This window comes from Cyanistes caeruleus, chromosome Z, assembly GCF_971803275.1.
Source record: "Cyanistes caeruleus chromosome Z, bCyaCae1.hap1.1, whole genome shotgun sequence".
In the NCBI taxonomy this organism is placed as follows: domain Eukaryota; kingdom Metazoa; phylum Chordata; class Aves; order Passeriformes; family Paridae; genus Cyanistes; species Cyanistes caeruleus.
Window position 1 is genome coordinate 34714285 of NC_141732.1, and position 26662 is coordinate 34740946.

General features: G+C 38.8%; 1 protein-coding gene across 3 annotated transcripts in view; it reads left to right on the plus strand.

The window, feature by feature from the left end:
• Window positions 1–26662, plus strand: part of RNF38 (ring finger protein 38) — a 104115-nt gene that overhangs the window by 15340 nt on the left and 62113 nt on the right. The gene's annotated exons all lie outside the window — the stretch shown is intronic.

Genomic DNA, 26662 nt, shown 5'->3' on the forward strand with positions numbered 1-26662 from the left:
ACTGACCTTGAGGTATGCTTCGCTGCTGTTGTACAGCAGTTTTCCCCCTTCTTAAGCATATTCTCTTAGAGATGCAATCACTGTCACCAATGGGCTTGGTCTTGGCCAGTGGTGGTTTTATTTTGGAGCTCACTGCCCTGGCGTTTGTACATAGAAGAAGCTTCTGACATCATCTGACAGAGGTTATCCCTGTAGCCAGCCACCAAAACCTTGCCACACAAGATAGTCTGAAAAAAAATATCTAATTATCCACATATGTATCCAGTGCAGACAAACATTCCCTGTATGTATGTGTTAGCTGACCTTTGGCTACACAAAGATTTTGATGCCCCTCCTAGACTTGAAGGAAACACATCTTCTTTCCATACATTGTCCTGGAGCAAGATGGAGTTGTATGATGAACTGGGTGAAAAAGCTAATGCAGGAAAGTAGAGTCAATTAAGCATGTTGTGTTTTTTGGTTTATGACTGCTTATGACTTAAACAGTTTGCTGCCTAGAAAAGTTCTACAACTGAAAAGGGTAATATAGTTGACCCTAAAGGCAGGTTTTTCTGGGTTTCATGTCCTATACCTTGCATTTAAAATTTAAACTGCACTACATGGCAGCTGTTCTATTGAAAAAGAAGTATAAATATACAGAAGGATCTAGATAATGGCTATGAATCCTACTAGATTACTTGTCAGAAATAAAGATGCTCTTTGTACTTGTAAGTTTACCGTTGGGGAGAGGTCTGGAATTATTAAAAAAATAAAATAATGAAATTCCAATTGAAATGCTAAATCACAGCTCTTTGATGTAGATAGAGATTCGTGTATTATGTCTTCTGCTTAGCTTTTCGGAGATTTCAGATTTTTAACTTTACCTTGGAAGCTTTCAAAAAATTGTGGGGGTTTTGTGGTGGTGGTTCTTGTGGTGGTTTTTCTTGTGTTGGTTCGGCCCCCACCCCTCCAGAAAAGCCAAAAAACACACCAGAGAGAAAGCAACTGCAGAACTAACAAAGATGCAGAAATAATCCAGCTATATACATGGAATGAAAACAATAGTGTTCAGACTAGTCTGTGATTTTCAGTACAATCTACTCATGGCTGACATGCTGCTTTGCCATTTGATTGAAATTTCTGCACTTTTTCTGTTGTCTTTGTAAATCTGGTAGCTAGATTTTTGAGCATATGTTTGCAACAATCTTTTAGGTGGATTATGTCTATCTAATACCCGTCTTTTAGTAAAATATCAGTGGCTGCAATGTTCAGAGTAAAACTTGAGAAGGCAGTCACATCCATCACAAGGACAGAGGGAGCTTCAATAACGTATTTTCATGTAAGGACAGAGGTCAGCAAGGTTGTTGACAGGAACAGAGAGTAATAAACTTGACTCAGCAGCGAAACCATGTTTCTGGAAGAGTGCATGGGTTTATGAGTAAGGAGAAAAGAGAAATCACTTCTGTCCTCATGCTTCTGAGGAAGTGCTCCTTTCTCAGTAGCACTTGGTTTGCATACCAGGGGAAAACTGGTATTTGTAAGCATCAGTTGGTGTTGGTGTAGGTGACCATCTTGCATTTTGTACTGTGGGAAAATGTGCCCATTTCTAGCCCTTCCAAAGTGATCAAAGACATCTGTATTGTTTGAAGAAATTTTTCTGATTTGTGTTTGAAGGGATCCATTTTTCATTGGAATGAGTGGGTATGGGGCCTTTTCATGAACTCTTAAGTAGGTTGTCCCTCTGTGAAGCTTTCACTGTGATGATGTGCAGTCTCTTTGAAGAACACCACCTGAATCAATTGCTAGAAGTGTTGCAGTGTTTCTTTTATTGAGTGTGATACTGTGGACCATTGGGACAAAACAGAGGAATAAGGTGAAATCAAGACATATGCTGCAAGAGCTGGTTTGGTTTGTGGTGGTTTTGTGAGTATTAGGCTGACATTGGTTTTTTAAGGGAGATAAAGAGAGCTTTGGTTTTTTCAGTGTTCATAAAACATTTTACTTGTGCATGTCTCTTTTCTCTAATTCATGTCATGAAGCTCTGAATCAGGCATCTACCTTTTTATTAGCTATGTAAAAATAATACAAGGAATATCCCAAAAACTGTGTTTCTAGGGTAATAACTTCAAGTATTCTTAAGCTGCAGCTGGGAATAGCAGAAGTAACTGCATATTATCACCTGGCTTCTGACCACTGTACTCCTAAAATGAATGAAGGAACTGCTGCAGTTTAACACTAGCAGTAGGTGTTAGCTGAGGGAAGCCACTTCTCCAGGTTCACTGGGTGTACTTTAAGATATATACCTACAGTATGTAGGAAATCTGGAAGTGTTTCCCTCATTTGTAGTGCTGCTCTAAGATGGGATCAAGAAAAGAAAGAAAAGAGATTGGCACTTTTTTTCTGCCTGTGTAGTAACTTCCAGGTGGTAATTGCTTCCTTCTTTCATCATCCATTGTACCTATTGCAGTCCATTGTGATAGTTTTTAGAGGGCTACTAGGATATACACAGTAAACACAAATAAGTGCTTTATAAAAGTAAATAAATAGTGATGGCATTGATATTTTTATATTTTTGGCTCTTTAAAGAATTTGCCATGTGGAAATGGAAATAGAGATAGTATCAGTGATGAAGATACTTGGGAACATGGGAGGAAGAGAAGAAATATACTTGTTTTTTCAGGAGCAGAAGTATATTCTCTATTGAATACAGTTCTACAGTAGTGTAAAGCAAATTAAAAATTTCACACAGACAGTGGCCTCAATGTGCAGATATTTCCTTGAACTTTACCTTCATTTATATGATTCAGATTGTTCGTGAATCAAAGAGAATAACTTATGCAGTCTGTAACTGCAATTTTGAGTAATCCTCACGAATCAGGGGACTGAAGCTAGAGACCTCTCACTCTGAGGCACTGATCCTTTCTGCCTGACCTCAAATAGTGTTGCAAACCATAAGCTTTCAGGCTGGTAAATGCCAGCCTCAGCTGCTGAATGTAATTTTCGCCTGACTGCTGTATGTATGTATTGCTCATGCAGCCCCAATGCTTTCCTCCTGTACAGTACTAGTACAGGGTTAGTGCTTTTTGTCTGGTACTTGATATGCACAAGCAAATATGATGTAAACCATGTACAAGACATATAATGAATATTAGACAGCTTTTCTTTATCAAGTGAAAAGCAGAAAACCTGAATTGCCCTTATCACCCAGAAGCATGTTATCATTTCACAGAAATGTATTAACCCTCTCGTACAGAACTAAACGTTTGACTGCACTTCCTCCCTCAGATGAGCTATTCATTAAAAACATCTTAATGTCACAATTATTTTCAACTTCTTCATTCTCATAAGCTTTTTAGTATGGTTGACATTTTTGGAGAGAAAACTAAGTGGGTTTCCCATTATAAGATGTTGCTTCTGTTATGAAAATAATGTAGACATATTGGCAGTTAGACAAGTGAGGATCTGTGTCTAGAAATCCAGAGCATAGCTTAGTCATTAGATTTGAGGGGAAATAACATTAAATTAAATGGTTTATTGAGGCAAACTGCTGATACTTGAATTATATAATCTGAATTGTGCTCTTGTCTCTCAAAGTGGCTCTTGAAAGAAGATCTGGACCTAGGTCTATTAGGAGCACTAAGCAAGGCTTTCAGTCTTTCTCAGGGATTGTATTGAGAGTACTTACTATAGTTGCTGCTTTGTGTTGGGCTCTCATGAAAGGATATTTTGAAGATGTTATAACATCCCATTATTACAAGAAGTGGAAATCTAGTATTAGACAGGCTGAGCTTGTGTCTGGCAGGAGTTCTCTCCTGTACCATTTTTGTCACTGTTTAATCTTCGCCACACATACTCTTTTTTATTTCCTTGATATTCAGATCCTTATTTGTAGTAATATTTCCTTGTGTTCCAACTTGTATTACTGCCCATTGTCTCTGGGTGTCTTGAGGAAGAAGAGGAACAAAAATATAATTTCCTCCAGAAATTCTTTCTTCTCTTTTGATTTCTATAGCCCTAATGTTATCTGCTATTCTTCCTTCTGGCTTCAGTTTCCAGGTACCTGAGCCCAAAAGGGTCTATCATGTTGAGCAGTCTAAAGCCTTCCCTCAGTGCTTGTACACTGCTAGAAATGAACAGCTGATGTTTGGTTGTGTTCCAGGAAAATCATAGGCTTGGTATTGGGCTTCTGAACCAGGAAACAACATACCTTACTTTTTTCTTCATGGTGCAGAATCTTTTTACTTACATTGCTGTTGTGCTTGGAGAGGCTGTACTTTTCAAAATTCTGCAAATAGATGGTGCAAAAAAGAAAAACTATAATCAAGCAGACTACTTTCAGAGAAAGAAGAAAGTATATAGATTTTATCTGATCTGGGGTCAGGGATGTTCTTTTTGCCCTGTTCAGGCACCTAGGAGTCTGACAGGATGCAGAACTTCTTATAAAATTAGCAGATGAGCAAATAGAATGTTTCCATTTAATGAGAGAAGACAAAAGGAAGTTTTTGGTCCATAGCTGTAGCTGAAATTATCTTTCTCCTTGTGTGGACTCTTATGTAATTACTGGCATTGAATTTCATCAGTCACTTTATTTGCTCCTCACTTGCTATTGTTAAATAGAGTCATAATTCCGTTGTATATTTTTCTTCCATTTGACCCCAGGTCGTGCCTGTTAGTGATTTTAATAGACTAGAAAATTAGGATTGCTTTGAAACAGACTGCTTTGCAGCTTTGAAGGCCTTGTCCATTAATTGCAGAACCATGTTAGACAGACGAGGATAAACACTCCGTAGCTGAACAATTCTGCCCACACTTATTCAAGTATATTTGCCTGTCTGTGGAACTGGCTGGGTCATGTCTTCCACATTTACTTTACTGGCAGTGTGCTACTCTTCTTGCTCCTGAATAGAGCATGTCCTGAGGACATTCTGGAAATGTGGAGGCCGTGCTCTGGCAATGGGAACAAAGGTTGCACACAGTAACTCCCTCTGATTTCAATCATGGTTTTGTCTTCTTGCTCCTCCTTTCATCTCCTCTAAGGTATTTTTTGGCCCCCTCACTGCTTTTACTGATGAAGTTACTTAAATAATTTTTCCTCTTTAAAATGATAAGTAACTGGGTCAACAGCCTTGATTTTTAGTTGCTATTAATAAGCTTTCACATTAACCCATCACTGCTTTTTCAAGATGACTTAGCGAATCTCCTGATCTCTCCTTCCCCTGCTTTCTGGGAGTGTGTTCACTCTACATTCCACTGCTGGGATTGCCTTTTTTCCATGTCATTCCTAAGAGATATCTTAATAGAAGATCTTGCTGTTAAGCCAGAGTGTACAAAGCTGTGAGTGCATTAGAATGGGAAGAAGTTTGGATGATCTTACAAAACCTCCACAAATCTAGTGGTTTTCTTTGAGGAGTGTTTCCAGCTGTTTGCTGTATTCCAATTAGAGATTGTGTTTTTGCACCTGCTTGAGAAGCCTGGGTTCTGTCACTAACTAAATCAACTTGTTGCTTCCTTGAAATTGGCAATACAAAAATGTATGTCTCATGTCTGCTGTGTTTGTATTCTAATCAGAGAACAAAAGGCAGATGGTAATTACCCTGCATGGTAAATAACTGTAAATTTCTTAAGGAAGATTTGAGCAACTCAGTTGAGGAAAAAATCTCTTGAATGTAAATGTTTAGTACTAGTATTGCTACTACTATTAGTTAGTTACTACTAGTAGTACTAGTACTAACTATTTACTAGTTAGTAGTACTACTAATTGGTCGTAGTACACCTAGGACAGTCTCCCTGTTCTTAGAACTGTTTTTTTCAGAGGCAAAGTGAACTATGTTCTGACAATGTTCTTGTAAATTCATTGACTTTTCATTGAGGTAGCGTCACAAAAGAAGGAAGGACTAAGCTGGTATGGACTTTTGCTGTAGTGGAGGTGCTGGAGGCAGTATTCATATCTTGCATCTGCAGTTGAGTTGGTGGGAAGAGAAAAGGTGGAAGGATTTATCCTGGGGAGTTGCTGTACTTAAATGTGGCAGCCACATCCTTCATGTTTTCCAAATAAGCTTTGACTGGTGTTCTAAGCTTTCTGATACATAATATCTGCTTGCTGTCCAACTTCAGAAACAGGTGAGTATTTGAGTCGTCTGATGGATGAGGAAGCTGAAGTGTTCTCTCTGGATAGCATTAACACTTTCAATTAAAAAGAAGTCTTTGGTGAGATGTACATTATCATTAGCATGCTGGTTAGTCTAGATTATTGGCTAGATGTTTAACTTCATGTTGTCAGTCTTGCAATATGCCTCAAGTACAAAGGAGGATGAGTGAAATAAATTTTTAAAACGGCTGCAAGTGAGAGAAATGGTTGTTTTGATATTTCTGTGCAATGGTATAGGAGATCTAGTCATAGTAGCAAAGAATTGTTGCACATTTGGGGTTAAGAGAGGAAGAAAAATGAACAGTTAAAACAATTGTGTGATACTGAACCATATGTGCTTAAAGGATGAGTTTACAAGAGTATTCAAAAAACTTGTGTCCTGTGGTTTAATTTCTGCTATGGTTATGAAAACACAGGATAACTTTCCTGTTTCTCCATTCTGAGTTAGGACTGTTCAGTGATCACAGTTCAGCTCCTCAGTATTCAGGCAGTTACCTGAAGTTTTTCCACTGCTGTTTTTCCCTTGTGAGCAACATGTGCAGCTTCTTGTCCCTGTAAACTCATAAGTTTTAAAACATCTTCTGTAAGTTTGTTACATAATATTATTGAACAATTTTGATCTTTATTGCATTGAGATACACTTAGTGCTTTTCCCAGTTCCTCCTGCATGAAAATTCCTTCTCGGTAATTTCTCCTAGAAGTTTTGCAAAAGTGCCCTCCTTAACTTACATTATGCCCCTTGACCTTTTGCTTTCTCTTTCAGTGTGTCTTTCCTGTAGTCTCCAGAGATATTATTTAGTTTCTGATCTCTGACTTTCAGATTGTTATGTAAACCTATGACTTCATGTTTTTAGGCTTAAGTGTAGTGTCCGTTAGTTACCTCTTCTCTAAGTTAAAATGTAATGGCTTTTTTACTGTTTTTTACTTTACTTTCTTCTGATCTTCATGTCCTGATCATTCTTGCTCCATGCCACTGTGCTGTCTGCCAGGTTTGAGCATAACCTGGTGTATATGCCTTTGATTCTTGCTGCTCTGCATCTGCATCGGCCAATTCAGCTCTCTTGTAATCTTCACACCTCAGTCACTGAAGGCTGGTGAAGGAGAGGATGGAGAACTGAAATAAGCTATAAGAGTGCTGCTGCTACCAGTTTAGTCTCTCCTAACCTTTTAAGCTTTGCTTGGGTATCCCCTTTGTAGCCTCCTAGTGAATGTGGTAAGCTGTTACCTCCATCTAGCCAAGCATCAAGTAGCAGATTTTGTCTAGCACAGATATGCTGAACTGAACACTAAGCAAATAACCTGTTACAAAAACAAGTGCTAATCCCAGTACTGTGATAATTAGCCTCATTCAGTGTACAGTTTTTTTATGTAGGGAGTGATTCAGAAAGCATACTTGTGGAAAGGAAAGATCGTACAGTTGGGTTCTCCATGTTTCTTCATTTCTGTATCAAATACTGTAATTTGGAGGCGAGGAGACAGGACAGGAGACTGTCCTGACAGTAAGCAAAATTCACATTGTACTTAGATCATCTTTGAATTCTTTCCTCACTTGGTTTAGTGATAGTGAAATAGTGAAGGCCAGGTCTCTGTCACTTATGTGTGACAACACAACAAAGTTTTGACAGTCTGAACTAGCAATCAGTATGTGCAATAAATAGCACTTGACTCCCTTCTTTGACCACTGCTGAAACTTAATCTTTTGTCTTCTCTCAGTGCATGGTATCTTCTTCAGATTTTCTCCTTGAATCTAGTTAGGCTTTTAAGTTTGTGAGAAACAGAATTTGCAAGAGTCCACCAATATATATAAAATTGGTTTTTTGGAAGAGAAGCATTTTTATTCAAAAAACTTAATTTGCTTATTTCCAGTAGGTAGTATTTCATTTTGACCACTGTATTGTATTACAACTTTTTCAGACAAGAGCACAGATAGTGAACAGTGTTGTAATAAATTGCCTTAATATGAATAAATTGTGCCATGGGCTTTATCACTCTGCTGGAAGAGTATTTGGATAAGTATGTAAATTCTGTGTTTGCAATTATTACATCTTTGGCATTATGTTCAGTTTGTTTTGCAGTCAGTTATGTAGAGTCCTCTACTTGGTAACTGTGCTGCTCTTACTTAAACTTCACAGAAAACAGCAGGCTGAAAAAGGGGAGCATTTTGTGGAGGGCTTTTAAAAAGTTTCCAGGTGCTAATGGACAGTTGTTGTTCAAGGCTTGTAGCCCTTCCTATTTCTTGTCGCATACATGCCAGAATTAATTGATTGTGCATTGTTAAAATTGTGGATTTAGAACTTTTACAAAGCAAGTTCCTCCCAAATTATGCCTTTTTTAGGAGGAAAAAAGAGGCCATAGTCATTTCTAATTCTTGCATTGAACTTTTCTAAGTTAAGTTAGCTTTTAAATTGAGCATGTTTTCTAAATTCATGGCTTTTGATTGTCTGAACGTTGTTGTTAGGGAGCTAACTTTTCTTTAACTGTCTATGCTTTTTCCTCTGGTGTACTCTCTGCTACTGAGGATAAAAATGCCCTTTTATATTTTGATGTTGCAACCGAGAAGGTTGCAAATGCACATTGAAAAAAAACAAAAAACTGATGGTGTTCTTCCTTTTCTCCAAATAGGCAGACAGCATATATATAATTTATAATTTCATTTTCTTTGGCCTCAATATATTCTTGCCCTTTATCATGTGGACAGTATGTTATGTTCTTTTAACCTCATTTATGTGTTGGATGCTATGTGGCTAGAAGTGGCCAAAATGCTGAAATGTAAAGGAAAAGGTAGTAGTTGTATTCCCTTCTGTTTTGAAAACTCTGATTGTGGGGTTGAGGATTAGAGGCAGTGAGCACAGACTGAAACATAAGACCTTCCTTCTAAACGTCAGTAAGTGGAGAGAGGGATTGCACTTTGGCACAAGTTTCCCAGGGAGATTTCGGAGTCTCCCACGTTGGAGATGCTCACCTGGACATTGTGCTGAGCAGCCTGCTCTGGGTAGTCCAGTTTGAGTAAGGAGGTTGGACAGGATGACCTCCTCCAGTGGTTCTTTCCATTTCCAACCTCAGCTATTGTGTTATTCTGTGATTCTTTGTCTTTTTAACAGTAGACTTGTTTCCATAGTAATAAGCAATGATGGCAGATTATTTCTTCCACATTAAAAAAACTGTCAATGTTTTTCTCTGAAGCATGAAATGGGAAGTTCCTACCTCCAAAAAAAAGTTATCTTTCTTCCAAAAGTGCTTTCTTTTCTAGCACTTGGAAGTGACTTTTGAGGCATTTCAAATAAAAACATTTTACCAGAAATTGATTTATACTAACTTCAGAAGATAAAAATCAAATATTTGTTAAGTTTCAGTTGTGGGCTGTAGGTGAAAGTCAGTGTAGGAAGAGTATCCCCACTTCTGTTTTTGAAGAAGGCTTCTTCCCATAGTAAACTCTTTGGAGGAGAGGGACACCTGCAGCAAGTACGTATTTGTGCTAAAGCACTTGTACCCTAGTAATATATTTGACAAACCTAAACTTTAATTCTTTTTCAGAATGTCAACTGTTACTCTAATTTTGAATTTAAGTAGGAATTGACAGCTTTTCTGAAACCAGAAATACCATTTTCTGACTGTCTTTTGTAACATATCAGATGAATTTTATGAAGGAAAGTGAGAAGTATTCTTTGACTGAATATTTGATTTTGACTTTAATTTGATTTAATTTGATTCTTTGACTTGGGCTTTGATTTGACTTTGTCATCTTGTTCAAAACTTTCCATGTTCCTGAGAAGCATTAGCCCTTGAAAGCTTTATCAGTGAGGAAGCGTAGTCTTAACTTGTAATCCCATGGAAAAATTCCCACTTCATGAAGAGAAAAGAAGTGACAAAAGGTTTCCTACAGTGAGAGTGAGAACTCCTTCTCTGGGACAGCAGCAACCGTCCAAGATTTAGCTGGCTCAAAGAAACCCAAACAAAACAAAGAAAGAAAACTAACAAAACTCCCATACAAACAAACAAAACTAAAACCCCAAACAAACCAGCTGGCTTTATTGCAGAAATGTTTTGTTGTGACAGTCTTTTTGAATGCAAGGTCATATGCTTGTTTTCCCATTGAGACTAAAAGGTCTTAAAACTCTTTAGTGTGGACAAAAGCAGATTTTAGGAATGAAAAAAAAAGAAAGAAATTATCTGAAAAATTATATATTTCTGATGAATCTATAAAGTGAAAATCCATATTCTGCCTCTGGAGTGCCAAATAAATGAGCTGGTCCAACCAAGGCACACATTTAGATGTGTCAGCAGTAAAAATTGCTGATAATTGAAAATCTGTTCCTGTATTCTTTAGCTTAGTGCTTAGGTAGTACTTTACCTTGCAAGAACTTTCCCCCTTCAATATGAAAGAAGAGCTGCCACAAAAAAAGCTCATGTCATTCCAGAGTAATGTACAAGACAAAAAGATCTGTTGGGCGACTTTTACCAACTGTCACTTCTCCACATAGCTTTTGTTAAGTACCATGTAGATGAATTTTAGGTTTTAGCAGCAAAAATGTTTGGAGGTAGGGGGACGGGCTGGCAGTCTGTGAAGCAGTTTGCCATCTGGAGGTGGTATGAGCAGTCTGTTCACTAGGGCTTTCATACAGAAATGAACTGTGTGCAAAAGAACAGCTAGACAAAAGTGAAGTTCTTCAGAAAAATTACCCACATCGCATCTTGCAACAGCTAAGCCATGGAGACCGTAATAAATTCATCCTGGGCAAGCAGAGATGCTGTTACTGAATAAGGGGAACACTTACTGTGTGCTGTAGAAGTCCAGTAGTCGCTTCTGACCTGGCTCTTTTGTGGATTGCTGTCAGAAAAAAATCAGCTGGATGTCCTGTGTTTGGTAGCTGGCCATTGCAGCTGCTCTGACTGAAAGTTGTTCAGAAAACACGAGGAGAGAACAGGGGATTTTTTTGTGTGTGTGTGGTTGTTGGACTTATGCTTCTTTGCTGCAGCTTTCTGATACTGTCTAACCTATTTAATCAAGTGTTGGTGAGGGTAGAATTTATGTAAGAAGTAATCTAAAACATTTTTTGTTCTTTTTAGAAACCAAATGCTCATGTTTTGCAACAGTTTTTTTAAGTTTTGTATCAAACTGCTCACATGCTACAGCAGAAATTGAGGAGACCGAAATGATTATAATTAGAAGACTAATTCTGTTCTACTGGTGTTTTCTTTAAGCTTGTTAACAACATGAAATTCTGCATCAACAGTTAAGGGATATTAGTTGGCTTTTGGATAAACTGGACCTCCAGCTGAGTGCAGTGACAAAGGCTTGACTGAGCTCACTTTAGACTGTCCCCTGCATTTTTCCTGACCACAGGCATGTCAAATACATGGTTCTTTTGATTTGCCAGTTTATGTTTCTAATGGCCAGTATCCTCTGTTGCATGGTAGATTCACTGACAGATTCATCAAGCTGTGGAATTGCCAGCAGCTCTGTAGGTTTGTACACTGCAGCTGCTGTGCAGTGACTGACTAGTGCCATGGAATAGCAGCTTTTAGTGCTGTGTGTATCCCTTTATATTTAAAAGGATTTAAGGTTAGATCATTTATTTGTAGGGCATTTTATTGCTCTGTACCCATACAGACTCCATTTCTGTCAGTGCAAGAGTCTGTGCATTTTATTAGAAAATGTTAGTCTAATAACTGAAACATGAAGTGTTGGTGAATGTGAAAAGCACAAGTATGGGTTGCATTACTGTAGAGGTGCTTCTGATACTGGTCTGTATCAGGGAAAAGCCTTTTCTAATGCTTTCAGTTTTTGTCAAAGTGAAAGAGACTCTCCAAACAGCCTAGGGGCTGCCAGTTTAGCATTAAGACACAAGCACAGAAATTCTTGATGTTTCCCAAAAGGTAAAAAACATCATCCAAACGATTTTGACTAATTGGCAGATTCCAAATAAAATAATGTCGAGTTTTTCCTAGTCTACTCTACTTCTATCCCTCAAATTATGTCATGTTTTCTTGTCTTTAATGCCTTTCTCCATCATATCAAACAGCTGACTTCACTGACTTCCATGGTCCCTCAAATAAAACGTGGGGCTTGCTTTCTATGTTAGGCAGACTGTTTTGCAATTCTTAAAGCCTTTGGATTTTTTGTTGAAGTCCTTCCCTCTCTGTCTCTCTCTGTATCTCTCTCTCTCTGCCTCTGCCCCTCCCTTCTTCAGATTACTGTTTTCTACTTGGCAGAAAACAGGAAAAAGGTTTTTAGTTGTCATTCAGATCTTAGCTAAGGGAACTCTCCTGAAGCTGGCAACTATCCCGTGGGTTTACGTGTAATTTTCCGTACTGAAATGGCGTAAGTTTTTATATTGTTCTTATTCGTTAGAAGTCTTCGTTTTTATTATCGGTTTGCCCTATGAGGAAAAAACACATTTAAAAGAAAGACCTGTGGAAGTTTGAAGAAGCTGAGCTCAATCACATGTCTTTTTTAAAATTGTTAAAAAGTTAAGTATGCTTGACAGTAGCTGTGTAAATCAAAGACTGTTGATTTTTCTTTGAAGACCATGCAAACCAAAAACTAGAAGATGTCAAGTAGATGTTTATAGTACCAGTCTTGGCTTGCACAGGAACTTCTAACTCATTACAGAGCAGTTAAATAAGCAACTTACCTGGTGTTGTAGATCTGTTGGTAAGCTCTGGTACTTTTTTAGACAGTTTTAAGTATTCCCAAAGTGCTTCATGAAGCAAGTTGCATTACTTCAAGCCCACATTCTAGATGTGTGCAGTGCAGGAGGGGATTAAATGACTGAACCCTGCTGTCCAGTGCAGTGTCTGCGGCCAGAAGCAAGCATTCGCTCTCCTAAATGCAGATCGTAAAACTAAAGTAGAGCAAGATCATATTAAAGGTCTGCATGACACACCAAGGCAAGATACAAACCCCACAATAAATATGGATATGGAAATAAACAAACATGGATTCTGGGAAATTGTTGGGGGAGCTGACTTAGAAGTTAAAAGGCAGTGTAGGGGAGTCTCCGTAGCAATTTTTTTTACTATTATTTATGTATTACAAGTTTACTTATATTATCAGACAAGTCTCATAAAGCATTTACAGCCTTCCTTTCACCTTGGCTGGAGAATGACTACATTCTCTCCCTGTGATATGGATCTTTAATTAGTTAAGAAACAGAACAGCACATTTTGAGAGAAGCAGACTACATTGTTCTGAGTGGGGTAAAGTCTCTTTGAAGCCATTTCTGGGTATGTTAAGTAGGAGGTTTCGCCAACTTGATTGTCTTCTGTGATTAAATGACAGGATCTGTGAATGATGGGAGAATTGAGGCTGTCCTCTGCCTTGATTCTTAGCGAGGCTTTTGCTGTGGTCTCCCATGGCATCCTCGCATCCAAGTTGGGATGGTAAAGTATGGATGGATGAAAAACTACTTGATGAGGGTAACAATGGTGAAGGACCTTGAAGAAAGCTGTATGAAGAATGGCTGAGGTCGCTTGGTCTGTTCAGACTGAAGAAAAGAAGACTGAGGGGAGACCTTGCTGCAGTTACAACTTCCTCATGAGGGGAAGAGGAGTGGCTGATAATCTCTCTGTAGTGACCTGTGACAGAACCCAAGGGAATGGCCTGCAGTTGTGTCAGGGGAGGTTTAGGTTGGATACTGGGAGAAATTTCTTTACCCAGAGGGTAGTTGGGCACTGAAACAGGCTCCCCAGGGAAATGGTCACAGCACCAAGCTTGAGAGAGTTCAAGAAGCATTTGGACAATGCTCTTGGGCACATGGAGTGATTCTTGGGGATGTCCTGTGCAGGGCCAGAAGTTGGACTCAGTGATCCTGATTTGATTCTTCCCAAATCAGCATATTCTGTGATTTCTTTGATCTGTGATTCTATGTGTGAAAAACTGGTTAGGTGTTTGAGCTGGGAAAGTAGTAGTTGGTGGGTAATACTGCTGGTGTCCAGAAAATAATACCACAGGTGTGTGTCCCGAAATCTGTTTAATGTCTTCACATCCCCTTGTTCAGCTGTTGATCATGCACATCATTAAAATCTGTGAACTACTGCAGTCTGGGTTTGCAGTTTATACACTTGAAGTAAGGGCTGCCATCCATTACAATCTAGACAGGCTAGAAGAGTGGACCAACAGGCATGTTGTGTTATTGAACAGAGACACAGGCAGCAGGATGTGCTGTTTCCCTCAGACAGGAGCTGACTGGCTGGGATTTGCTGTTCTGGAAAGCTCTTAGAGGTCGTGTGTGACAGTGGACATGGGTGAAGAGAGAGTGCTCTGCAGCTGAAGAAAGCCAGCAGCATCCTGGACTGTACTAACAGGAGCGTAGCAAGGAAATCAGACCAAGTGGCTCCTCTTTACTTGTCACTTGTTAAATTGCATCTGGAATACTGCATCCACTTTTGATGCCCCAGTAAGAAAAAAAATGGTGCAGAACTGGAGTGATCACAGTAGAGAACTATGAAGCACCACAGAATCTGGGGCTTGTTTGGCATGGAGAAAAGACTGCAGAGCAGGAATATGTAGTAGTAGTCTGCCTAAGTGTATAAAGAAGTTTCCTAAAATGCAGATAGACTGTGTACTTGGATATACAGCAGGAGAATGAGAGAGTGATTGTGAATTAAATCAGGTAGTATGTTGAATACCGTAATCTATTTTTAGTAATAGTTTTTTATGCTCTTTTTGAAATAAAAAGTTATTATTTTTAATCCTGGCATTCCATACAGTGTTGTCCTTAAAGGGGTGTGGCAAGCTTTACAGTGCCATGGGATAATGTAGCTTTTTCTGGAGTAGATGGCTTCCTTAGTCAGCCAAAAGTAAGCTCTGTCATTTTACACGGATCAGAAAAGTGTTAATGTTGGAAGGCATGTTTTGAGATTATCTAGTCCTGCCTCTCAGCTGAATCAGGGTCATTTACAGCGGGTTGGCCAGGACAGTGTCCACTTGATTTTTTTTTAATATCTCCAGACCCTGAAACTTATTTTAGGATAGATGCTGCTGTGAATTTTGATGTGGAGGCAGGGTCTCTCTGTGACAACACAACTTGTTGAAACTTGTAGAAAAAAGCTACTGAAGAGTCAAGCAGTCCAAATAAGTTCAGTCATTGTTATTAAAAAAAAAATAACAACCCTCTACAAAAAAACCCCAAAAAACAAACCCACAAAAAAAAAAACCCACCCTAAAAAAAGAAACAATGCCCCCCAAATCAACCAAAAATGCCCTGACAAAAGCCACAAACAAAAACCCCAAATCAACCAAACAACACCCCTTCTTGAATATATGCATCACCTCTTCATGAAAAGAGCCTGAGAAAGGGTCGCTTTTTTGCCCAAATTGCAGTACTGTTAATACTTTATTATTTTACTCTTTCCAGTTTGATTTTAAGTATGTGTATTCTTTATTGTGATATATAGACAGAATGCAGATGTTGCTTATGTGACCTTTACAAGTTGTATTTATTTGTGCTATTTTTATGAACTGTAATCATGAATGTTATCTGTAACATTTAAAATGGACAAGTTTAGAAAGCAGTTGGGAGAGTTTGGAGTGTTTTTCCTAATTTGTTAACTTTAAGTATGTGATGACAATTGATGTATGGAGTCTTATTTTTTAATACTTTTATCTACTTTCTCAGATCCTTTCTGGTGATCTCTTTGTGTGTTTCTTTCATGTATTTGAGCAAGGAGTATGATGTTTTTCTGCTTATATGTACAGTTACAAACCCACCCAGCAGCTGGTGTAAATACCCACATAAAACCTAAAAGTGTTTTTCACTAAATTTTCTCTAATTCCTTAGCAAATGTGGCCTAGTTTTTTAAAATTGCTTGAATGTTCTGTCTTGAGGTACGATCAGTGAGTTTTAATAGCTGAAATGCATTTAACTGTTGAAAGACAGGGAGTCAAACTTCCTTGCTATTTCTCTGCCTACAGAGCTGGTGAAATGTGTGGCTTTGTGCTTAACTTGGACAACCTGACCCTGGTGTACAGATCTCATTGACATTTTCTATGTTTGAAAAAGGAATTATAAAGAAGGACAGTGTCCGTGGGTGCTGCCTGAGTTGTGTGTCAAGTGTGGGTGTCACTGCAGGCCCATTTACTGATGTTATCAGCTAGTAACAGGTGCCTGCCAGCAGAGAGGCTGCTGCTTGTATACACAGGGGGGAGCATTGTGGGGGCTGTGAGCCCTTGGACCTTTCAATGCCAGTTGCAGGAGCACATTTTTCACTCAAGCAGTCTAAATAAACATGGCATAAAATTCTAAATGGAGGCTGTGTATGTACTACTTGAAGGCTGTTGGGATGAGAAAAAGAGTTTGAATTAGGCTGTTCCCAAGGTAGCATGAGATATTGTAGAATGGCTTGGGTTGGAAAGCATCTCAAAGATCATGTAGTTCCAACCCAGCTGTGAACAGAGACAACTTCCCCTACACCAGGTTGTTCAGAGCTCCATGCAGCTTGGCCTTGAACAGGGATAGGGCATCAACAACTTTTCTGGACAAACTGTTTCATCGTCCTCACAGTAAAGAATTTCTTCCTAATATCTCATTTAAACCTGCTGCCTTTCAATTTCAAGGTGTTGCCCCTTGTTCTGTCATCTCATGCCTTTGCAAATAGTCTCTTTCCATCTGTCTTGAAAACTCCTTTTAGGTGCTGGAAGACTGCAAACAGGTCACACCTAAGCATTCTCTTTTCCTGGCTGAACAATCCCAATTCTCTCAGTCTTTCAGAAGGAAGTGCGTCTGTTTTGTTCTGGTTGTAGAAGCTAGAAGGAATTAGGGTGTGATACAGTAATGGTGCTGCATTCACTTACTTTGTTTTGTCTGTTCCATGTATTAACATGGGAAGGAATTTCCAGAACTGAATCCTTAAGAGAGTATCTTAGAAATTAAAACCTAGTAACAAAATTATTTTTACAGATATTTCTCCAGGCTCCTGTCACATGCTAGATGATCTTTTAGACTAGTACTGAGAGACAAAACTACTGCATGGTGCTGGTGTCATTTTTCAGTGGATTTCTACATCTGGTCATAGACTGCCCTTTGTTTGTCTGTATATTGCATCCTGGTGTTTTAGCTATGTCCTCATGATTCCTCACTTACTTGGGAGCTGGGCTGTATTCTATGTGTGTGTATGTGTGTAGCTTTCAGTCTTGCTGTTCCTGCTGAGTAGAATTCTGGTGAGCTATACAGTGAAGATGTCTTTGGATTGTATTTGGCTAAGGGAAACTTGGAAAAAGTAAAAACTGTCAAAAGGAATTCCGAATGCTAGTGGCATTCAGATTGTGAAATTCCTGGCTAAACCAAATAACCTCATGTAAAACCAGCCAAGCACTATCCACAGTGTTGTCCTTGAATGTTGTAGATACTGGTTTTAGTCACCATTTTAGCTAATTTTGGAAGATTCTCTGCATTTCCAAGTAATCTGAAATAATTTGGAAATATAGTTTAACTTCCTTGTAGAGTGATTTTTATTAGCTAAAAATTGGGTTAGTTTTTAGATTTCTTGTCTTTATGAAGCCCAGTAAAATGTTCTACTCAGTTTGTGATTTTTACATTAGAAATATACTCAGTTTGTGCATCAAGCATTAGAATTAGAAATCATATTGAGGGTCAGCGTGTCCTATATGCAGCAGTGTTTGTGTGTGTGTGAGATTTCCTGATGTACAGTTAATCGCTGAAAAATGTTATTTATGCACTGTATTAGTCAAGGCCTAACAGAACTTCCATACATTGCTGGGAAAGACCTTTCTATTTTTACCAATATATGATTCTGTCATTCCTTTTCTATTTCATTTAACATGTGGGGTGTGTGGGAGTGTTGTCATTTTAAGGTTTGAATGTTAGCTGTGTTTCATTCAGCTTTTCTGAGTAAGCCAGGATGGTAAGAATGGCTCCTTATACCTATTTTACTGAAGCTGCAATACCCCAAGGTTTAGTTTTGTGTTTGCATGTCCAGTTTATTGCTTTGATTAATACATCTGTGCTGGATCTACTGTCCTTGTAGTTTTTTAGTTTGGTGCTATGTATGATAACATAAGGGCCTTCATCTTGGGCCTCCCTACTTCCTTTTATATTGATGAAAGGATTATTTGCACTTGGTTTAAAAGGATAAGGCATAAGAATGAAGAATGTTTATCAGCCTGATGAAGACACTTATTTTTGAAGTTTTGCTCATGAAAAGCAGGTGTGGATTAGGTTTTCTTGCATCCCAATTATTTCTTAAAGCAACAAACAAAACTACATAATAGACCTAATCTCATTTGGTTTACCTTCTATTAAATAATATCAGCTATAAAATTATAATCATATTTCAGAGACCCATTTTTTGGCCATTTTTCACCCTCATTTACTTCATGTGCAGGCCACATGATTACAGTATCTTTTCAGTTTCTCTTGAGTCATGGGCTCACCCTGAAATCCTATTCTTTATGATGCATCCAAGAGCAGAACAAATTAAAACAATTTTTTTTTGCAGGAGCAAAAGAATGCATTTCAGTACTCAAATTCCCAATGTGTCATAAACTGTCCAAATGCAAACACCTTAAAACACGTTTCCACTCTACCAAGAAGTGTGAACATGTATGTGCAAAAAACCAAAAATTCAAGATGCACGTTACCATAGTGCAGAAACAAAATGCTTTCTTGCAGCTTGTGCAGAGCCCCAAACCAAAATCCTCCTGCCTCTTTATCAGTTCACAATCACCCCCCTTTACTGAAGAAATACTTCTCTAAAGTGTTGTGCCGATTGTCCTGACTTTGGACTTTTGGGTTTTCTGAAGTCCCCAGTCAGAAGGTTGGTATGCACTGGAATTTGTCTGACTGAACCCATGTGCTTGGAGTGGGTAGTCAATCTGGGCAGGGCACCCTGTGTGTCTCACTTGAGTTACCAAAAACTTGTTCCAGCCACAGGCTCCTTTCCATGTGCACAGCACCACCTCACACAGCCAGGCAAGGTATTTCTACCTCTTACTCTGGTTTGTGCAAAGGAGGGAGCAGGGTGGTGGTCCACAAAAGGCTGGCTCCCCAGTCATCAAAACTTTATCCCATTTGTATGTTTTAACAAACAAAACATCGACATCCATTGCTTACAGATGATGTAACTTTAATTAGTATTCAACCCCCTATTTGCCCTGCTAATTAGTCTGCAGGTGCAGTTCTTCCCTGTGTCCGACTCCAGGGTCTGTTGGGGGTAGGTGGTCGCTGAGTTGGGGGTCCACTGCTGGAATTTCCTCTGCCCCAGTTACTGCTCAGTCCTGGTGGCTCTCATCCAGACAGCCCATTCATCTTGGGATTGTCTTCCCTTTTCTTAAAACAAACACTAGCCTAGCAATATAATGTTCACAATGCAATTGCCTAATCATAAGTGTCTAGCTACATCTGCTGACTGACAACAACAAAACAAATTGTGAAGTTTGATTCAGATCTTGAGGGGCTTAATACAAGATGTGCATATGCTTTTGTCTGGATTCTGAGATCTGCAGCTGGCCTCCATCGTGTGAAGTGGTGCAAAGGTATGTGCAGGTGGGGTGGATGAACCATAGAGAAGAAAATAAAACATGCTTGAGGCTCCGTATACTCGGTCTGGGGATGCTGGGAAGCAAACTGTCCCAGCCTACTGTAACAACAATGTAAGACGTGCTCCTGACTCTGCATGCTTGATCAGGGGAGGTGAGCTTCTCTGGGTTATCACAGCATAGTCTTCTCATGCCCTAAGTAGGGTTGCAGGGTTTACTTGCAATCTGGAGATTTCCTTACATGTCACAGTTATTAGAATAATCGTCTTTGTGTGCTTCATTGTCCCATGCAGTCTGGGTGAGAGAGACAAAATACCAAACTTCTTTTACTACATAGCCTCTAGACTTCTGGCCTTTTTTGTTTCCTCCCTTCTCACATTTACATTCAACCTTTGAACAGTGGGGGTAAAAAAAACCCAGCAAACAAATGAAAAATAAGCAACCATGTGCTCACAATATTTTTGAGAAGAGATGGTTGTTTATGTTCATTCTCAGTTTTTCCTTTCTCAAATTCAGGCCTCAAAGAGGCCTTGGTGGGAGGAGGGAAGAGTCTTTAGAAAGGGTATTGTACCACAGATTCTGTTACATGAGCATGGGTTTTCAGTAAGTAATTTTGAGCCAGTACGATGCACAAGCAGAACAACGTAGAGGTAGAATGACAGAGTATCTGTGTGAAGCTGCAAATTGCTCAAAAGCTTTTAGTGGATGTTTCTGGACAATAATACTGTAATGAGGGAGCAGCTGGCATTCGTAGAATGCAAGCCTCTTCTGTTGGAGGGGTGTTCTGTGTCAGAACACAAGGAGTGCTGTCGTGTCATGCTTTGAAACTTGGGAGGATGCTGGTGCTGTGGGCATATCAGTTCCAGCTGAGTTCTCCAGAGCTACCTACAGCTGCTAGAGATAGTAATTTTCAAGAAGACCTGCAAATACTCTTCTTTTTGAAAAAGAAAGCCCATTCTTTCTGTTTAAGAAGGTGTGTTGGGGTCTGTATATTCGTGTATTTCAGTGGCAAAGACTGGCTTGCAATAATACTGACAGTTTGGCAATTAAAAGAGCAGTTTCTTTCCTAAAAACTTGAGAGTTCTGTGAGCTTCCAGTTGTTTTTCTGTTGTTCTTACTGTAAAACCTGTGATAAGCTTGTTTCTCTAAAACTAGGTTTTCTGGAAATTTGTCTCATTTCATGTCATCATTTCTTGTTTTATCTGTTTCCTTAAAAAAGGTGTTCAAAGTGAATGTAAGCTTTAGGATCTGGATTAATATTTCCATAGCCAGCTCTTAAGTGGAGGTTTCCGATTAGAGATGTGTGCTTTTGACCACTGTTCATCCTCCTCTCTCATCCCCCCATATGTTGGTTATTTAATGGCTTTCAGCTGCAGGTACTGATATGCATGAGATTCCTTATTAACTTCAGCCTGTTTACTACTAGTGTGGTGAGGACTATAGGAACAAATGCTGACTGTTCACAGTCACCTTCCAGTTGTATGTCCGGAAAAAATGCTCAGAGAACTCACTTGTTTCCTGATTTCCTCAAGGATCAAGATGAATCTGACCATTCTGCAGTTCCCCAATGATCTTTTGGCCTTCTCCCCCAGACTGGTGTAACATTTGCTTTTTCCCAGTCATTAGGGGCCTCCCCAGTCTTCATGTTTTTTACATGACTTTAGATGTGAGAGAGAGAGAGGGCCTTGTCATGGCATTTCCCATCTCTCAGTACTGTTGGAATCAGCAAGTCTCATCCCATGGATTTGCATGGATCAGCTTCTGTTACACAATTTCTGACTAAATCGTCATCAACTGATGGCCATTCTTTGAACCTCTTTGAACCCTGTCTGTAAGAACAGGAGTGCTTTGCAAGGAAAAAACAAAGACATTGTACCTCTCTCTTATTTGTCCCCAGGTATATCATCTACTCCATTCAGTAACTATCCCGTGTGGTCAGCCTTTCACTGTTCATGGAGCAGTAGAAACTCTGTGTTACCCTTCTGAAGCTTGCAGGTCTGGCAGCTGAGCTTTGCCTTTCCTAATGCCACTCCTGCATGCCCAGGCAATGGATCCAAATTCTTCCTTTGTAGCCTAGCCTTGCTTTCTCTGCCTGTATGCTGCCTTTTAGCAGTAGAGTTCCACCATGAGTTCTTTGCTGGACTGATATGTGTACTTGATTTCTTGAGTATTAGGCTGAACTGTTCCAGTGCTTGGAGAATGTCCTTTGACCTGCTTGCTTTCTTGTGATCCTTTACTCACCATTACAGCTTTCAGTAACCTTCCTCTCTGCCTCCAGGGTTTAGAATTGCCCTATGTCATGGTCATTACCACTGAGGTTGCCAGTGATTTTTGGATCCTTAATTGGTACTTCCCAGCTAGCGAATCACAGATGTGCTTAGTTGTACACCAGCCCAGTTTAGACTGTCCGGTACCTACATTAAGGATATACTCTTTATAGATACTCTGTTCTGTTCTGTCCTGTCCTGTTCTTTCTAGTGTGTATCCCCACCTACTCTGTTGTTTTGTTACGAAGATTAAAATAATTCATAAAAGCCAAGGTTGTGATCAAAAACAATCCTCAAGTTGTTTAGGGTGCTCCATCTTCGTGGGAGGTCTGCAAAAAAGTCTTTTGTCACTATGCCGCATTTCCTGACATCTTTTTCTGATGGGAATCCACAAGCCCTCACCCACTCGTTGTCCTGTAAAAGAGCTCCATATATCCAAACTAGTTTTCTGCATAAAGGCAGAAAACTTTACCTTCTTCTTCCCTGCCTGCAATTCCTGAAGAGCATCTGTTTGTCCATCACAGCTCTGTCATTCCTGCCGGATCACAGTTATTCTGGTCACGTTGTGTAGTGACTGGGTGCAAAGCTCCTGTTCCTCCTCCTGTGTGTTTTCAGACTGCATATGTTGCATGTACACTTCAGACAGGGGCCCCTTCAGCCTGTAATGTTGCTTAAGTGCCTCTTGTTCTTGTCACTCAGGGTCTTTTATTCTTTCTACTGCTACTGTCCAGTTCTTCACTGATCTCTCAGTCTCCCTTTGTAGTTGGAGATAATGTGAGTTTGAAAGTAACTTAGCTTGTAAAAATTGATGTACTGCCTTGACTGATGCTGCTGTGTGAGAAAGTAAGCAGAAAGCATAATATCCATTCACAATGACTATCTTTTTTTTTTTTTTTTCCTGCTGCAAACACTAGTACCTCCCTTGTCAAAATCATGTATGTGGGTTTGTTTGATGGTTTTGGTTTTTGGGGTTTTTTTTGTTTGTTTGTTTTTTTGTATTTTTAAGATGGTTCAAGAAAAGGAAGAGAGGAGGAGGAAGAGAGTTTGGTGACCAGCTTCAAATCTTAAAATAGAATTAACAATTTCATGTTCTATTATTAGGGTTGTATTAGAGATTGCTGCTCATACTATAACCTCTTCTGTGGTCGAATTTGTCACTTTGCAATTAAAACATACTGCAGGCAGTAGAATTTGGCATTCCTGAACAGAGCCCAAATAAATGCTACTGTTTGGTTTCTTTGATCCTTTTTTAATTTACAAACATAATTTCATTTTGATTTGAAAGACCCTGAGTAGTAGAGGTTTTGTGGATTTGGCTGGTGTTTATAGATCCTGCAGCTATATTCTGTTTGTATACAAATTGCTGGGTAATTAATAATGTGATCTAATTTTTTTCCATTATATGTACACAGTGTTAAAGTTACACTTGAATGTTTACTGTTAACTAACAGTAAAGCTTATGTCGAGAATGTATTAGAGGTTTTTTTTTAATACCCATTTGAATACATTTTAATGCTTCCCTGTGAACACACAAGCACAGAAACAGACCATGCATACACACAGTTTGTTGTAGCTGGAAAAACAGAGCTCTGACTTGGGCAACTTGAGTTTGTCAAGTGATTCCAGTGAGACTGATAGCACAGCTTAGCCTTCTGGGGCTGCATCTCCTGCCATCTGAGTGTGTGCACATTTCTGATTGTTCTTCATTCTTTTCAATTCTTTTCTTCTTGCTGCAGACCCTGTGCAGTGACCCAGTGATTTGAGCAGGTGATTAAAAGGAAGTCTCTATTTGTGAATTATTTTGCAAGGGGGTGTTTTTGAGGGAAGCCTGTTCAGCAGATGTTTGTTGTATAATGGTAGGTAGTTCTGCGTCAAGTTCTAGTTTTGTTTGCTAACTTCTACCGTTATGGAGAAGTGCAGGTGAACCTTTTGTACTCATAAGTGGCCTTCAGAGTGTAGGTTGTGGAGAGAAAGGTTTGTGGAGTAGGACCACAAACAGTACTTTGTTTTGTAATGAGTTGCAGTGGTGTTGTATGACAGAGTTTAGCTAGAATTAATTTACTGCTGTGATTAGGAAACCAAAGTTACACTTTTGAGGCAGCTATATTGGCAAAATCATATTCTGCTGGGAGAAACTGCCTCAGTCTTATATATAAAAATTATCTTTAACCTAGGTTTGCTTTTGAAATGAAGTAGTATTTGTGATTTTTTTTAAAAATATGTCCCTGTTTATGTGTATTGCCTTAGCTTTTTTAAGCTGATGGTAAAGTAATAAAGTTAAAATTTGTGTCCTGCTGTGCACTGTGTTGAGGCAACTCACAGATTTTGCAAGCTATCAAATGGGCAGATATAGTTAACACACACATTGAAAGAAAGAAAAACATGAGCTCCTTCTAGTTCTAGCTCATTTAGGATTTGAGTTCACTTGTCCAGTAGATTAAGGCACTTTGCTCTTAGCCTAATGTCTGATAAGCCTGTCCAGTGCAAACCATACTACTTACAGTTTTACTGGGTTTTAGTTACCTTGTAATGCCTGGGGGAACAGTGCTGGGAGGGATTCATAAGCAAACCATGCATTGCATGTTTTTGTGAATTAAGCATTTGTGGCTTCTTGATTTTCTATTCCTTTATTTTTCCTAACTATGGTGAAGGGACAAGACTCTTTTAATTACCTCAGAGGACAGTTTTGCATTGGGAAACTTCTGTTAGTCAATTTCTCTAGGTTATAGACTTAAAGTAGATGCAGTCCTAAGGGTAGGGAGAAAAAAATTCTTTATATCCATCATGCTTTTGATGTTTAAATAAACAGCAGTAATTTAAGTTATTCTTCTCATGTTACCCCTCTGTTTATAGTAGGGGAGGGGCAAGGCAGAGAGTTTTAATAGCAGAGAGTTGCAGTATGGCAACTTTGGTCAGTCACTCCAGATGAGGATCCCATTTTCAATTGCGGCAGGTTTCAGGCGATGCCCCTCTCGCTCAGTTGGTGACTTCTGAGCATGGAGTTAAACAATGTCTGAGAAGGCTATGGATGCATGGAGAGGAATATTTCTACTGCTGTGTCAAGAGCCACTAAGCAGGTCTGCTGTAGACTGATCAGGGAAGCTAGCTGAAAGATCCCTGGACTTCCTGTGCACTTTCTTGGTCATAGATCTCTCCTCCTTGTATAGGAGCCAGGTTACTTGTGCTGATGGCTGTAGGAGTTAAAAAGTAGCAGAGAAAGTCTCAGCACAGGTGTGGTGCCTAGCCATGAGTGTATGTACTGTTGGGTAGATAAACTGTATAAGAGGAGGCATCTCAAATGTCAAGCATCTGTGAGTTAAATACTTGATACAGCTAATAGTTCAAACATTTTTACAGGACCATTTTTAATATTCATCCTGTAACTATTTAAAAGTAATTTATGTTATGGTTTCATAATTGTTCCATTCAAAGGTCTTTTGTTTATCTGTAGTAGTGCTTCTAGCAACCACCCAGTAAAATTAACCCAGTAAAAATAACCAACCAATCCCAGTAAAAAATTAGCAAGTTGCTTTACATTTCAGAGGAGCAATCTGCTTAGGTTTTGCATCTTCATACCTTGAAAGCAAATGCTGTTGTAAGTCAAGATGTGATGTGCCTTACTTTGTTGTTGGTTTTACTTAGCATATGTTTATGCTAGTGTGCCTTACATTGTGCTTTTTTAGAATTCATAAAGGTTGTGCATGCTTTCTGTTCACCTTTAACATGGGGGAGAAAAAGCCTGAAGCAAAACCCATAGGCCACCACAAAAATGCCTTCACAGGGCAACTGAATTAGCTTGGTTTTAATTAATTTGAATTGCCAGTTAGGGTACTTCTTTGATTTATGGTTTTCAGTTTAACTTTGAAGCATTTATCTAGAGAAAACTTGAATCTTACTAGTGAACGGGTGTCTTTCCTATTGAACATAACATTTGAAGTTTTACTTGCTAACTTTTGTGAGGAAAGGAGGTAACTTAGAGGCACATTTAAGGAATTTATATAGATGCACATATTATTGGCTTCTTGCATTCTGTGTTTTAGGGTTTTGAAAAACTGTATGGTTTACTTTGTTTCCCTTGATAGGATTTTTTTTTATTTCTTAATTGATTATGGGCTTCTATTTAATAGAAACATAAATTAAATTTAGGCAACAAGCTTGTTAAAACAGTCTTGAAAGGCAGATGTGTTTTGTCAGTGTGCTGAAAATAAAGTGGCTTTGAGAAATCGGGAAAATGGGAACAAAATTATTTGGGGGAGATGAAAATTTAAGAATTCTTTTTCTTGATACGTAGTATTTGTAGAACTAGTGATTTAGTATTCGCCTTCAGTTTGTCTTCTTTTTCCAATATGTAAAAATCAGACTTTTCTTCTAGAATTTGTAATAAATTTACTAACTTTGAAAGAGCAAGCTATTAAACTCATTTCAACAGAAAGAGGAACAAAAGACATTAGCTTTTGAAAGAACACCCTAAACATCTCTGGCTTCATTTGATTGGGCAAGAACTTCCTTCAGAGGCTTAACTGATCCTAAAAGTTTAGGATTAATGTTCACTGTCTGAAGTATTCTATTACTTTTTGGATTTTGTTCTAGACAACTTAGGCTTCAAATTCAAGTACATTTGAAAATAGCTTTGATAAAGTTTAAATACAGTATTTTAATTTAAACTTTCATATTTTTGCTTGCTGGTTTCTGATGTTAAAAGACTCTTTCTTGGATCAGGGATTGTAATCAAGGTTGTGCATATATTTTTATGTTGGTCCATCTCAAATT